Source organism: Hyposmocoma kahamanoa, unplaced genomic scaffold (assembly GCF_003589595.1).
Source record: "Hyposmocoma kahamanoa isolate Upper Pololo Valley unplaced genomic scaffold, ASM358959v1 78, whole genome shotgun sequence".
Taxonomy (NCBI): domain Eukaryota; kingdom Metazoa; phylum Arthropoda; class Insecta; order Lepidoptera; family Cosmopterigidae; genus Hyposmocoma; species Hyposmocoma kahamanoa.
The window spans coordinates 10,465,648-10,482,377 of record NW_020653945.1 but is presented as its reverse complement, the minus strand read 5'-3'; the positions used below and the strand labels follow the sequence as shown (position 1 = coordinate 10,482,377).

Genomic DNA, 16,730 nt, shown 5'->3' with positions numbered 1-16,730 from the left:
AAGCCACGCCAGCTTCTATAATATCAAAGATTAGCCGCAAGCCATTAAATCAGTTCGCATAGTTAAACCATCTTTCTTTTACGAATGAATTTACGAGCCCATAACGTTTATTGCTCCACCGGAAATACAACTATCAATACACGGACTGCTAACTTTCTCGCTTATTCATCATCTTAGTGGGTCGTTTGTGCTTACGCCCGCTCCGCAACAACGACGTGTAACCGCCGCGCTTGCGCTCATACGGCCTGGACCTGCCTGTGGTAAATCCATTATACGCCTCAATACACCACTAATGTCTCCTCCACCTAGCTACGTGATCCAACTGTCAGTGAAAGTTACATTCGTGTCGTTTTTGTCAAACGAAATAACCGTTACGAACCCAGTAAAATACTGGTCTGTACAAAAAGCAACTTTATAGCGTATTCTCCAAACACGCCCACAACACTATGCATTTTTGGACGCACTCATCTTGTCCAGAGCTGAATCGTGCGGAATGTTAAAAATTTCGTCTAACTGTTCACCGTATAAACAAGTCGCGGCTTTGGAGCAAGATGCAAACGATAAGTTCTCAGCGCTTCTTCACGCAGACGTGACGATAGCGAAAACAGTTAACAAAACAGATGCAATGTTAACCCGTGTACCTAGTTTGTGGAGGAAGACGCCTATCAAGGCCTGTATAGCAGGTTCTAATACTGACCGGCGCATTTATCAAACATGTATTTGTTTCAATCAAATTAATTCCTAAGCAATATATTTCATTTTAACGAGCGAAGCAATAACGGAGAAATTGATTGAAACTTCTGCTACTGACAGAACAAACGTCAGAGCCTATAATTTAATGCATTGACCTGATCATACACTTGAATAGTACATGTGGATACAATAGCACAGATAAATTATTTATTTATTAATATTACATTGAAATATTTATTATTCTGAAACCCAAAACTTATATTTCGTTGACATATTTATGTAATTATATGTATCTATTTCGGCCATCTAAAAGAAATTCCATGTACGGTAGAAATTTTTGCGTTCTTTTGCATGTTTTGCACTTATCAAATCGCCTTCTGCAATCTTTTAGTCGTAGCGCACGCCTCATGCACATCTTTTATCTCTTGCCGGAATATATAATTCTTTTAAAGCGGCGATGCCGAGAGGCTGACGATCGAAGCGCGATTGAATTACATGGTTATTAGATCACATTCGATGGAGCGGCGCAAGACCACGCGAGGCGCCATTGCCACAGTAACCATGTAATATATCTGCGCAACGCAAATTCTTTGCTCAATTTTACTTCTAAATGGTTGTCGCAATAAACACTCGTCGAAGAAAAGGGATAGTTCAAACAAAATCCGCTTTTATAAAGAGAAAGAAACTGATAATCGAGTCATATATCATAACCCTTGGTATAATAAGGCTATAAGTGATTATACGACAAAAGTGCTTTCATCACATGAAGGTCATAAAAATAGTAGAAATTCATGAAACAAATTATGTACATGTGAAATATTATAACTGTCGATTAATTTCGTTCGTAAAATCCTTAAATCTGTCTCCTAAAAAGTTGTCATTTTGCAGATATGGCCCTGTTACGTCAGGGGTGCCACAGTTAATGGGTTGGTACGTATGTTACCAAAACTGTATCACTGTAATATTATATCGTCGTTTACGGAGATGAAAGTATTTTGATGGATAATTTTCGATAAGAATCATTATCGAAAGCACCTGCCAGAAATAATCGGGTCACTGTTACTTCTTATCATCAAATAAATTCTATCAATAGAATAGTGCTCGCTTAAAACCTGTACAATAATCAATACCTTCCAACAATGTAGGTATTATTATATTATTAGATACACGCATAGATATAACTGTATGTGAGAGGTGTAATGAGGCACGGCAAAAATCAAATAAAATGCGAGACATTACGGAATTGTAAGAGGATTGTGGGTCGGCTGCGCCGGCGCAGAGAGGGCACTGGGTCGGGGGAAAGTAGTGGGGCCTTATGTACGCGCTTGGTGCATGCGGCAATTACATCCACGAATGTACTTGGCTATATTAGCCGCTATCGGACTTAGAAATCTTGACACGACTACCTTGACCGTCAATTGTAGTGAACCGGTGAAGAGTTGTAATTTAAAAGTATAGATATTTGAGTGAATGGGATGTACACTTCCGTCCACTTCTTTTTAGATTATGTTTATCCACTTGACTAGATAAACATAATCAACTATGTACCGTAATCAGCTGAAATACGTACGTAACCTTGAATTTGAACAACACCTTTTCAGTTTGAAGCGACTTAGGAGTATTATAAAGACAAACAGAGATGTATCTCACTATTTGTCAGCTGATCATCACAATCATAATAACAAACATTTATGCATCGAATTGTATGCAACGTATTGTTTCTATAGATTTTTTATCGTTTTGTATTACCCGAACAAATACGATAGATATTTTGTAAGTCAAAATGAACAGGTCTTCCTGGTAAGTGCACACCATCTTCACTTTCCATCACATGAGACTCTGGACAAACGTAAGATATATAAAAAAGATATGAAACACAGATTTAAAATGCACGAAAGAAAATAAAAAAGTGCACGCTTTATCAGAATTATGTATTTGGACAGATTTTTATAGGGAGCTGAATTTATTTGTTCTTGACATGTTTAGATGATGAATTTATTCTCATTTACACTATTGCTTAAAGCTTCTACTTAAAATAAGTGTATTAAAATGAAAGAACTCGATTGTTTTTTCTTTTATTTATTTTTTATAATTAAATTACAAATAAACAACTCCATATCTGTCATTTCTTTGTCTAAACTGTGGAGTCGTGAATCATTTTACATCTTATCAATTTGCATCAAAAATAAAATCATTAAAATATACATGTTTCACAGTGTTAATAAATATTTAAAAATTTTTTGACTTTGTTTTTAAATTGTAAAACAATAAATTAGACGACATTCATGTAATGTATTTTTTATTTATTGGAATCGAGATTTTGGAATTTAGAGATTTGGAATACATATATTATACAGGAAGTAATAAATATTCAAGTATTATTTGTTCATTTATTTATCTTGATGTTGATATATAGGTACATTATTCGTCCAAACTAATGTTATAAATGCGAAAGTAACTCTATTACGTTTTCACGCCTAAACTGCTGAACCAATTTTGATGAATTTTGATGTAGAGATAGATGGGACCTGTGTTTCCTTGTGGACATAGGCTGCCTTTTATCACAAAAATAATTCTTAAAGTGGTTGAAATAGGGGATGAAAGATTTTATCAATAATTTCTCAAGTAAGCAATACAATAGGCTACTCGAAGTAGTTATACTAAGGAGACAAAGTCGCAGGCACCAGCTGGTAGTTGATAATTTAAAGAACTTACCTGTAAGTGAAGTTCTGTCATGATTATGCGAAGGCTTCATCCGAAGAGTGCAATTATGGCGATCACTATGCGTTACACAAGTTATACAAGTGCTAAAATTGCCTTTACAAGCCTTCAGAGGACGAAGACGAATATAATTTTCTATTTTAAAATATTTTGGAATTAATTTAAATGTCATACCGTAGTAAAAAAGTAATAGCAATAGTTTAGATCACTGCCGTCAGCTTATTTTTTTAAACATAAAATTGTTTACAAAATTAATCTATTTTTTCGGGTTTAAATCGTGTATCGTTTCGTGTAATCGTTTTTTGGAACAAACCAATGTTTCGGGCCAAAGGGCCCGAACCCATTACAGGTCCCATGATTCCAGTTAATTATCAGACGATGTCAACCGTGATGGCCCGATTTTAAATAACAAATGTATGCGATTCAGAATCACATAATCACTAGTCAACTTGTGTCTCAGGTGTCGGGCGTAATGACAGTGCCACTTAGATCTAGATGATTTAAAACTCTGAGTCGTACTGCAAATGTTATGGATAGGCATGTCGCTTACCATCAGGCGCACGACTTGTCATTCCCGTCACTTGATATTATAAAAAAAGAGATATTTATAAGTAATATCAGTCCCATTTGACTGGCTGGTTGCCAGGTATGGATTGTCTCCGTTTCTGGTTATATACTCGATGTAATAAGCTTAGAAATGATAATTTGGAATTTAGCAAAACGTTTAAATATTATAGAGAGAACATTGCCCTCCAGAAACTGCTCTATAGCAGCTTTTTTTCTTTGTAGAATCTATATCCCATAAATTTAAAAAAATGTTTAATAATAAATCTCGAAAAAACCAGCAGCCGAGTTAGGTGGTAAGTATTATGACAGGCCGAGAACGAGCCGACAGGAATTCGCATAGTCCCATCGATCAATCAAAGTGATTCAATGAAGAAACCGTATAGGTCATTAATCTTTATGAATAATTTGTTATTAAAAATCTACCTCGGAAATAAAGGATTCCGTGACGTTTAAGTATTTGTGATTTCATAATAATCTCTTTAAAATGTAGGTAGAAGCAGTAGAACTCATTGAAAAAGATTTCGTCCAGGGAAGTACTGCCATCTTACCTATTTCTGCTGCCAAGCAGTAGTGTAAGCATTGCTGCGTTCCGCTTGCGAAGGGTAAGAGTGCTGGCGAAATTACAGGCACATAGGACTTGTCAACTTATGTCTTAGGGTACCGGGCGCAGTGGCAATGCTTCTTAGATCTTTGCGATATAAAGCTCTGACTGCAGCTGCTTTAGACAGGCGTGTCGGGTACCCTCAAGCGCAAGATTTGTTCGTCACATCACAAGACATAAAAAGTTTTAAGGTGTCGGAAAAAAATAACCTCAAAAACAACTACTCTACTTAAGCTTCACATGTTGAAAAATATAATATTTACAAATAGTTAAGTGTCCTTATCCTTCTCTGGCACTATTAGACCTAACCTAGAGGAGGTTGATCATTAGCAAGAAGGCAGGTTACTTTACAATAACTTAACTTACAATTGGCAACGTGACAACATTGGGGCGGTATACGATTCATCGATTTTTTGCACCAGATACGCGTCTGTAGTTTTAGCCGACTTGAAAAATGAGGATGTTCTTAATTCGACTGTTTTTTGTGTATGTTACGCGATTACTCCGATATTTGTGGTCTGATTTCGATAATTTATTTTTTTGTTGGAAAAGGGGTACCTACATATTGGTTTCATTCAAATTCGAAAAAGATTCCCTTTAAGTGTGGCAAATTAGGGAATTAATCCAGCTTATTGAATTTCACCAACTTTCCGTTAATAGATTTCAATAAAACATGGCACATGATGTAATTCCAATGAAAATAAAATATTATGATACTTTAGGTGAGCTGATCTGATGATGGAAATGACAGACAGATGAGAGGAACTCTTCAAGAGCATACAGCAGCTACCTTGTGTTTGGGTGCATATTGCTCATTTTGACGAGAACTTCCATATCACGCGTTTCAGTCATCTTGTTACCACGGTAACAAATACAACGAAGCCGCAGCTAACTTTTGAGATCGAGGTTTTTTAATAAAAAAAAAGTTTCTAATTATTAATACAAAGATCAAACACAAAGAGAAATTCTCTCAAAGGACTCGACTCGAACCAGCGACCTTGCCATACCGTGGCAGTTATTTATAACTTAAAGCCAACCAGTTAACAAAAACTAAAAAAAAGTTAACCATCTTTTTGATGAAGGCGAGTGTTTTTGAGATAGGCCGCTTTTGTAGAAAACCATCGTCATGTAAATGACTCCACTCAACCTGATGTTAAAAAGAAAGTGGAATCCAAACGTAAAGAAACCTAAAACGCAGTATTAATACAAGCACTACAGTAGCCAGCCCCACCCTGAATGTTTATAAGATGCTTCTTTTTCACGCTTCGTTTTTCAGGACAAGGATATAAAGAAATTGTACATAGAAAGCTATTCAACTTAAATTCGATAAACTAAAATCCCTTAGGCATTCCTGGACTTATGCTGGCATCCACACAGTATCCTATGTTGAATCGGAAATCGCATGCATTCTATTCTGTTCCTAATGATGCTGTTATTTAAAGAAGGGGCGAGAGATATTTATATATCTCATTAAATATAATGTGGCATGCTCTGCGTTTATGTAATGATGAGAATAAAATATACCACTAAAAGCTATTAGACTTAATTAATTGAGTATAATTGTTAAAAACATTCTCAATTTCAAAATCTAATACAAAAAAACCTTTAGAAGTAAAAAAAAACCTAATTAATTTACTACTAATATCGTTTTTTATTAGTATTATAGTAATTACACGAAAGTAACACTAGGTTCGATTTTTTTTAACATACCTATAGAATTTTGTAATACCTTCTGGTTTCTTTCATATATAATTTAATTATGAGTCATTAATTATATTTATTGCTGGTCAAGAGTACGCTCGGTGAGTTCTTCAAAACCGATAGGCAAGACAATCTGTATTTGAATTATATCAGTGGTAGAGATTTGCGATAACGGCCCGCTACGCAAGCGCAAGAACAGACTGATTTGATCAACGGTATAATCACCAGCTGAAGAATGGCCAGACATTTTTATTACATCCTGTAGAAGCCCTATTTCACCTAAATATCAAAATATAATACAGAAAAATCTCCCCGGCATGTTGAAAATGTTATGGACTATCTAAGAAACTGGTAAAAGCTGTACAGTAATTTCTAAGGTAATTTGATAACGTGAGGTATAAAATTGTCCAAATAACAGTGCGGGTAAGATTACATACGATAGTTGTTTTGTTTTCCAGTTTGCTGTAACATAATATCGTCATTTACTGCACTGGTCTACCGTAAAAAACTGAGTGCGTCTAGGGAATTACCAGCTTGCCACCGTGTCACTTTGCCTATTTTTACCGCCAAACAGTAATGTGAGTGATGGGCCGAGTGTCAGTGCCCCTCGGATCTTTGCGATTTAAAACTCTGAACTGCTATGGACAGGCGTGTCGCTTACGAATAAGTGCATGACTTGTTCGTCCTTTCACGTGGTATCATAACAAATACATACGTATCACAATAATAATAAATACGTATCATAAAAAGCACTTTTCACAGCTCCTTGTAAAAGAGTTCGTCCAGGGAAATTACTGCCACCTTACCTATATCTGCCGTAGCAATAATGTGAGCATTACTGCGTTCCTATTTTGAAGGGTAAGGGTGCTGGTAAAATTACAGGCACATAAGACTTGTCAACTTATATCTCAGGGTGACGGGCACAGTGTTGCAGTACCCCTCAGATCTTTGCGATTCAAAGCTCGGAGTGGCACTGCAATGAATGAACAGGCGTGTCGCTTACCACCAGGCGCACGACTCGTTCGTCCCGTCACTGGGTACCATAAAAAACTTACTATCACACTCAATAAATTAAAACAAGTCTTTTAAAATGTTATTCGAAATACTACAGACTGACAAATTCCATATTTTGACAACAATGTTACGTCCCATCGCCCATCATAATACAATGTGAACATGCATATCTTAACAAGTACATGAACGAACACTGATTTGGGCGTACACGGTCAAGGCCGCTTGCACCTGTCGCAAAAAACCAACTGGTTGCTCCAACTTCGAACACATATGATTATCATAACAACCGACTAGCGTATTTTGGTCTCTAGCCACATATCCTGCGTAATAATGTAAAGGCTCTTTCTCAATTTGCCACAGAGAAGTCGTATTTTTTGCGCGTCGATAGTTTGTGACAAGTCCTATTGATCACTGCCACTTTTTTGTTATAACACAATCTGTTATCGATTATTTTATAATCTATAGTAATTTTTGTTGTAAATAATAACATAGAATGAAAATTAAATGAACATAAAAGATTATCGCAATTTTCTTAATCGCTTTTTTAATCAATGCCAACACAAGCGTCTCTGTGGCCGAACAGCTACCACGCTGTTCAGCCACGCAGAGGTCCCGCGTTCGATACTCGGGTCGGGAGAAATATTTGCATGGCCTACATTTATTTCTCTCGTGAGTTTAAGTGTAATCGTAGTCTACATGTGTATGCATTTCAACAGCGACACAAGATTTCCCTAGTGTGGGGCTATGAGTGTGTGCGTTATTTGTTTGTTAATTTGTAGTACAGTCAACAGAGCGTTGAGTTTTATAATTTGAACTTTGGACACTCTTATCGTAAGTCGCATGGAGATGATTTTCAATCATCGTTACAGAAGTATGTAAATTGTCCTCATGAAATTACTCCGGTTGCCCAACGGTTTGCACTGTGGGCGCTAGACGATGAGGTTCAGGGTACGACTCCCTGTAGGAACTTTTCTTTCTGTTCTGGTCTGGATGTTCTGGGTAGTGCCCCGGTAGTACTCATAGTTCATTGAATTCCCTAGTTTGAGTAAGTAATTTATTTGTACATAAAAACAAATACAGTTCAATGTCAGATAACAGCCATAGAAGTGAGAATATATTATATTACACATTATGGAATACGTATGTTTAAAACATGTACTGTTTGAGATCAAGTAATTGATATGGTTGTCTAGCATTATTACATTATACATAAGGAAAGATATTCAAACTATTACGTACCCGCAATTATTTTTTTCATTACATATTTTTTACAAGTCATGAGTAAATTGGTTGCCACTTACTAAATTAAACTTTCAACTATGATCTTTTCTGACTATTAGAATAAACTATCAATCAGTCAGTCGTGACAGACAAACGAGTCTTGGACAGCATGTCGTATTTTTTTGCACATACTACCAAACTCAGTCGACAACTTTAAGAAAAGTCGTCTGGGAAGGTCGTTGACACCATAATTCATAATAGCCTATTGCAGATCTATGCTTGTCCAGTTATTATTATTCTTTGTTTTCAACGTCCTGTACTTAAAAAGAAACTACTTTGTTATATGAAATCATTTGACGGACTAGTATGCTATGCGTAATGTTTTAAGAATGGAAAGGTTCTGTAAACTTATTCGACTAATAAATACCGAGAACAGGTGAAGTTACAGCATATATACTGCATTTCAAGTACGTTTGTTAAAATGCGATAGCATAAAGACTAAAAATATTTTTTCTGTTATCTTTCCGTTAGTATGTTGGTCACACATACGTATACATAAAGTTTTACAAATGGAAAGGTTCCGTAAAGTTATTGCACTAATGAACAGGTGAAGTAACAAGATACGTACTATGCTTCAAATACGTTAGTTAAAATGGGATAGCATAAAGACTATAAATATTTTTGTCTTATCTTTCCGTTAGTATGGTCACACATGAACCTATTATATAGAATTTTACAAATGGAAAGGTGCTGTAAAGTTATTCTACTAATTAACAGGTGAAGCAACAGCATACGTACCGTAGTTCAAATACGTTAGTTAAAATGCGGCGGCGTAATCTAAAAAAAATAAAAATATATTCTTTCGTGTTCTTTTTTTAACCGATTTCAAAAAAGAACGAGATTCTCAATTCAACTGCATGTTTTTTGTTACGCGATAACTCGTTAACTCGATAAGACGATAATTTGTGAACCGTTTTTGATGATTTTTTTAATTGGAAGAAGCGAACCTCAGTGGTGGTCCCATTTAAATTTGAAGAAAATATTCGACCTCTCTTAGGTCCTCCCAAACTAGGGAATGAATCCGATTTCGCGCACTTTCCGGTAACCGATTTCAATAAACTTGGCAAATATATGTAAGTTCACGAACTTTTGCGGTCGGTTTTTTTAGTGCTCTGTACTGAGATTATGTTTTTTTATTATATCAAGTGACGGGACGAACAAGTCGTGCGCCTGATGGTAACGTCTACACGCCTGTCCATAACAGTTGCAGTGCCACTCAGAGATTTAAATCGCAAAGATCTGGGGGGTACTGTCACTGCGCCCGTCACCCTGAGACATAAGTTGACAAGTTCCGTGTGCATGTAATTTCACCGGAACACACTAATGCTAACATTACTGTTTGGCGGCAGTAATAGGTAAGGTGGCAGTACTTCCCTGGACGGATTCTTTCACAATGAGCTCTACTGCTGCGAAAGACCCTGTTATATGTATATGAATCTAATATATGACAATAGATCTTCAAGTTCCCATTATCTTAGAACAGAAATCTCTTTAAAATTTTCAATTATTGATTGCACGCGAAACGCTTAGTTTTGTGTTGTATTGTGTTCTGCTTCAACACAAAATACAACACAAAACTAAATCACAAATCGAATAAAGCAGAACTAAAATAACATAAATCCCAACTCCTTTCCTGTCTAGATGCTTGCTGTTCGCCCTAAGGGTTTGCCTTTACTTAACAACTTCTGTTGCCATTCTTAGCTAGGAATGATTTACGTTCCATCAAACCAAAAAAGGCCTAGAGGAGCGCAAAATGGATAATTTAAAACTCTAGTAAGCAGCAATTAATGTTCTTTTCTACATAAGCTTAAGAAGTTACAGAAGTCAATATTCAAGATTTGACGCACGCCTTAAACCAGATAAAGTCGAAGTTATTAAATTTTTAATCACAGGTATCCTGTAGCAACGACCACGTCGCCTTAGAACCAGTTTGGGACGTGTCTTAGAGAAAATACTTGTTTAAGTTCATCTTGTCCTTTAGTGAATAAATCTCTGTACGTCCATTAGGCATGAAGTGCACGAACCTAATGTTTCTTGACGGTGTTTGATTACCTTAGTATGAGAAGTGTCCATAGATGTTAGGATGATGAACCTATGACGCTAATGACCATAATAAAGCAGGAAGTAAGGTATCGCAAACTCATTGTATATTTGTATCGTATTCCTGTAGGTAATTGAATTCTTCATCGCCTTTGACTTTTATATCATTGAGACAAATTTCGTAAGCATTTTTTAATATTTATTATACAAACAGATTTAATCTTTTTTTAGTAAAAGGAAATAGTAGTAGCACGTCAATTAAAAAAAAGGAGGAAGTTCTCATTTCGAATGTATTTTTTTGTATGTTACGCGATTACCCCGACGTTTGTGAAACGATGTCAACGTTTTTTTTCGGAATGGAGGTCCTTAGTAGTAGTGCTATTTAAATTTGAAGAAACTTTTCCACCTCTAAGAATAACAAATTAGGGAAAACATCAGGTTTATTGGATTTCACCTACTTTCCATTAATTGATTTGAGTCAAACGTATTTCCACAAACTTTTGAAGTCGGTTTTTTTAGTAAAAAAAATGTATTTTAGTGTACATAATATTCAATTTCTACTAAGGAATATTTGAAGATGCTATATTATTGTGTCTACGATTGGAAAGCAGACAATTGACACTTAATTTCAAAACGAATGCTGTATATTCTATTTTAGGTACTGGAGGTTTGAATCTCAGATTTGTTCTTCAAAATCGCGATGTATATTGCAATGTACAGCAATATCGCCAGAAGCGCAAAACTAATCTACAACAAAGGGAATTACTTCATTTGATAGACGATTTGAAGTCCATTTGCTGGAAACAAAAACCTGTAAACCACAATGGTGAGCGGATGGTATCTCACGCGAATGCATATAATGGTAGTAGACTCGTCCCCGTGTAATTCTCCTATAATGATGGCAATCATTCTATCATCTTCGTACCAATAACTTGCGTCGGCGCATCCATTGCATTGGCCATAGCACAACCGTGCGAATAAAACTTATGGCTCCGACTGTAATTTAGAAACGTGCAAGTCTCTATGATGTATTAGTCGTATTAGCCGTTTTTATGTAGACATGCGTTCTGGAGTAAGTGCTAAGAAGAATTTTACGACTTCAGAAGAGAAAGTTCAATGCATCGAACTTGCATTTTAACGAAGTTCGTTATCCAAAGGGATCCAATGCATATTCATTTTATTACAGATACTTGAAGCATATTCTAAGTCACCTAACAAATCTATGCACTTTCATTTCATTTAACGACATTTTATAATGTTGTATTTTCCCATAACAATTGCAAGTTTAACGTGATACATAAATTCCTCATATAAAGAAATCAAATTTAATTTTTAAGTCTACGTAAATAGCTTCAGTCAAAAATTAAATATTTTATTCGAAAAAGAATTTATCTTTCCGGACAAATCTGTCATCGTTGCTATATGTAAAATGTACGAAAAGTTAAAGATAAAATTTTGCGAATGATATTTTAATTTCTACCTAATGTTAACTAGTGTAATGAATGCATACACCCGCATATCATACAACGTTTGCACCTTTTTGTTACCCCTAGAAAATCTAATTTAATTCATAATGTAAGTAAACTGTTCTCGTACAATTTTTTTTTTTTTTTTTTGTAAAATAGGGTCCGTCATGCTTGATGTGCCGTGTACTTGCATAAAAGCTTTCTATTCTCCTTATATACTTACAACAAATCAACTAGAGCAATAAACGTTGACTTGCAATGTTATCTACCAAAATTTTCTAAATTCTTTATTATTAGGAAATGTACCAACCAACTGTCCAAATACGCGTACACCGCAACTAATTAGCATACTAAATATTAGTTAACAGTTTAGAGTAACGATAATAAATGCAAATGAAAACAAATTAGCACAACGTGTACAAACCTGATGTCCGTGTCAGCTCACTATCAGCAACTGATGCACGTGTTAATGTTCAAAAGTTTCACGAAACTGAACTGTGTCCCGAGCACAAACGCGCGAGCACTGGATGCTTAACGAGTGACCGGAAAGCGAAGGGAATGAACGAGGTGCTCGCGAACGCCGGCACTACAACTACGACGAGAGACACACCGTCAGCCAGGCGTCTCAAACGGAATGAAATGGTAAAGAAGACGCCGCGGTCTTATATAGACGCGACCGTAACCTGACGCCGGATAACGGACTCGTGCCGGCACGGGACTCACTGCACTGCAGACCTTACGTGCGCGCGCGCAAAGCACAAATTGCTCCTGCGCTAGACACCCTTCTCGCTGTAACAGATAGATCGAATTTTCAATAAAGCGCCCGGAGCTGAACAGTGCAATTTACCAGCGCTAACGCTCGCAAAACCTTAGCTTGCGCCTGAACTAGGCGACAAGACAACGGAACTCCAAATGGCATCAGGGAACGCCATCGGTACTGGCCTAAGCCTCTCTAACTATCCATAACGTTACAATACAATTTGTGTCCACATTGATATGGAATAAGTATTTTATTTGTTATTTTTAAGATGAACATTAAAAATTCCACTCCGATTAATTTTTAAAACGTACATCTAGAACTATAGATAATTTTACCAAGTCCTATTAAAAATATCGCATAAATTAAAAACGTACCTTCACAGAATTAAAACATTTATCGTCATTCTGCTGCATTATAAATTTACAGCAGGAAGGCATGACATAAAATATCTGAGAGCAAGGTAAGCCCCGTCGCATCGGATGTGAATGAAGTACCCATCCGCATGTATAGTGAGAATTCATCCGCATGTAGTTACCTCGTAGTGCACATAACAGTCTCCAGAGTCAACGTGTGAACGACTTTATGAACATTGCGAAACAAAGAGCATTTTATGTGAGAAAACTTTTTCTTGCCAGCAACGTCAGATATCATGCCATGAGCTTGCTGTGAAACGGGTTCAATTTATTATAAAAAATTTACAACTATGTTTGTTTTATTTATAAATATGTTGTGTATATGTTGTTTAGTAAACTTAGCAAAAGTTACGTCAGGGAAACAATGAATTATATTAAACTTCACACTACTTTGAATTTCGGCCCGTTTCGTAAATGGCATATTGTGTCCGAATAAACATACTTAGAGTTCTTTAACCGTACTAACTACCTACAGGAGTAAGAGCTAAGTAAAAGAAAACTTTTTCGTAATCGCAGCGCTCTTGATAGAATTGTAGTCTCTATTCAGTTTGACGGCGCTGCAAATACACTCTATTACGAAGCAATAGTGTAAATCCGTCTTTCCGGGGACCGACAACGTGATCTCTCTATGCGGCGCTACCATCAGTTCTTCTTTTAGTAAACCATTACTAAACTTCAATGTCGCAATGGTAAAAATATTATAAATTTGTAAAGATAAGGACAAATGAAAAAGACTGAAGAAGAAAGCGACAGAAGATGACGGTGGTGATGGTGGTGAAAAAATGTCAAACGCGTAGCAAATGGAGGTTCTTAGTCTCTGCCAACCTCATCCAGAGACCGATATGAGAGCGTAGGTTATGAAATCAGTTACCTTAAAACATGCAAGTATTGCCTCTTTATAATATTAGTATCATGTATTAATAAAATAATAATTGTGTTTTTCACAATCTTCAAGTATTTAATTTCATCTACGGATGCATTCCACTCTACCTCCTACACGAAAATAGCCTTCAGCAACATAGAAACGTTATTAAGTCTGAAACGTGCTCACTAAACTTACAATTATATATTTTAATTAGCCGAGAGCGTATTCCTCTTATAATTGAGTTTGTTTTTCAAAGTATAACTTAAACAATTTCATTTTAGTTTTGCTTTGGTTTTATTCTTTACTGTCTTTTTACTTATGTCTTGGTTTATACATCCATTTGTTTAATATTTAAGGCTCCGTTGAACTTACTTTCATATTTATGTTTGTCAACTGCAGGATAGATGTAAAAAAAGACTACAGTCTCAATTGGGTGATGGGTGTGGTAATACTAATGGACGCTGATTAATCAGAATCAATGTAATACGGTAATGTTGATTGTAATTAATATTACGATATTTTGCTGCCATGATACACATTTATTTTTTGTGAAATTACTCCACTATTTGTTATAATTATTAATACAAAGATCAAACCAAAGAAAAAATCCTTCGATTTGGCAGGACTCGAACCTCTGTCGTCTGTGCCAAACTAGGGCAACCGGTTTATCAACAAAGCTACATACAGAGTCAGCATCTACAAGATGAAACTCACTAATGAAAAATAACGCTTACTTCCATCGGGAAGTAAGCGTTATTTTTCGACGGTGGAAAAAAGTTAGTTAAACCGTTGTATGCGGATATGTTCCAAAGCAAAGAATCAAATACGAGGTAACCTGAATGTGGAAAAAAAAATTGATCAACGGCCTGCAAAAACTATAATATTTGGGGATGGTAGGATAGGGAACATTTGTGCACTTTTATGAGGTTACACCTTGAGCAATTTCAGTTGGAAGTAAAAAATGTTCGAAATTGAAATAAACAAGTTGGCCACCATACAAATTTCAAAGTCTCCTATCACAGAAACTATTTAAGATAGGTAGGAGAGTTTTTTCTTTAAATATGGCAGTTGAAGAAAATTTGCTCTAATTTGACTGAAAATCGGCATGTGGGGGTCTCATTGGTTTTTAATTATAATTTGCGAACAAAATATACTTTTATTATACTTTTTTGGCGGCTGATAAAAATTTTAAATATGGCCGCCAGTAAATATCTATTTTAATTTTTTAAAAGTAAAGTCAAAATTAGCAGGCCGAGGCGTTCGCTCGCCACGTACAGGAATCAGTTCGTCCAGGGAAATACTGCCGCCTTGCCCATTACTGCCGCCAAGTAGTAATGTCAACATTACTGTGTTCCAGTTTTGAGCGGTAAGGGTGCTGGTGAAATTACAGGCATAAGAGACTTGTCAACTTACATCTCAGAGTGACGGGTGCAGTGGCAGCACCCCTCAAACCTTTGCGATTTAAAGCTCTGAGTGGCATTGTAACTGTTATGGACAGGCGTATAGCTTACCATCAGGCGTACGACTTGTTCGTCCCGTCATTTGATATTATAATACAAAAAACCAAAAGGTAATATATGGAGGCTCTATCACGAGTACAAAATCTCACAATTGTTAAAAATGGAAAGCGTAATTCCCGATATAGCGGAAATAAGATACTTTGATACTTAAGGTGTTGTTGTATCTCGAACGTCTCCCTGTTAGTTTCCTTTTTCTTGGACGCTTTGCCAAATAGGTTATTTTAGGGAAAAATACGTATAATATAATAATAATGCCAGATAATTACACCAATTTTCTAGTCCCAATCTAGGGAATTTCCTGTATACTGAGTACAAGAGTATTGATTACTCTGAAGAATACCCAGACCTGAACATACCTACTTAATGTACATTTCCTAAATTGAACCAAATCGCATAACTACCTCAATTATATTAATAATGATATCTACAAAACGTATTAAAAATTTTTACAGACGCTAAATAATATAATTCAATAATTCAATTGTCAAATTCGACGTTTCTTCTATTTATTGAACATACCATTCGTTACTGCCGAGTATGGCGGATTTCGCATCATAAGCACATCCCGTAATCTAAACCCGACCACGAGCAGCAGGCCTAGTCAGACCCCAAGGGGCACAGGCCTCGTTACTAATATATCAATATTTTAAATAATATACAACTTCCGTGTGGATAGACAAAAAAGCCATGGTAGTCGGGCTCTTGCTTCTGAGCTTTCCGGAATTTATGTGCAAAATTTAGTTTGAAATTTGCTATGAACTTTTCAGTGAAGGAGAAACATCGTTGAAGAAGGTTCACAATCCTCGAAAAACGTGTAAAGTCTTCAGCCCGCTCGGCTTAGACTATGGTCTGAGAATGGGTTGATGATGTATGGGTGGACAAAAAACTAATAACACACAAATATAGAAGTGTAATAAAGGTTACTAGAGAACGGCATCAATACCGTCTTAGCATATTAGCACAACAGTTTCTCAACTAATAAAAACAAAACTGTCGTTTTAATCTCACTTCCTGTGGTTTCCTAAAGGAGGCTTTAAGGCCAGCATTGAAACGTTGTAACAACAGTGAAAGTTAATGTGTAGAATCGC

General features: G+C 36.1%; 1 protein-coding gene across 1 annotated transcript in view; it reads right to left on the bottom strand.

Annotated features, from left to right (window-relative positions):
- Positions 1-12,703, bottom strand: part of LOC113233001 — an 89,484-nt gene extending 76,781 nt beyond the window's left edge. The window contains exon 1 of the mRNA XM_026467931.1: positions 12,509-12,703. The gene's annotated coding sequence lies outside the window, so the exon portion shown is untranslated. The remainder of the gene's footprint in view (positions 1-12,508) is intronic.
- Positions 12,704-16,730: the final 4,027 nt, after the last annotated feature.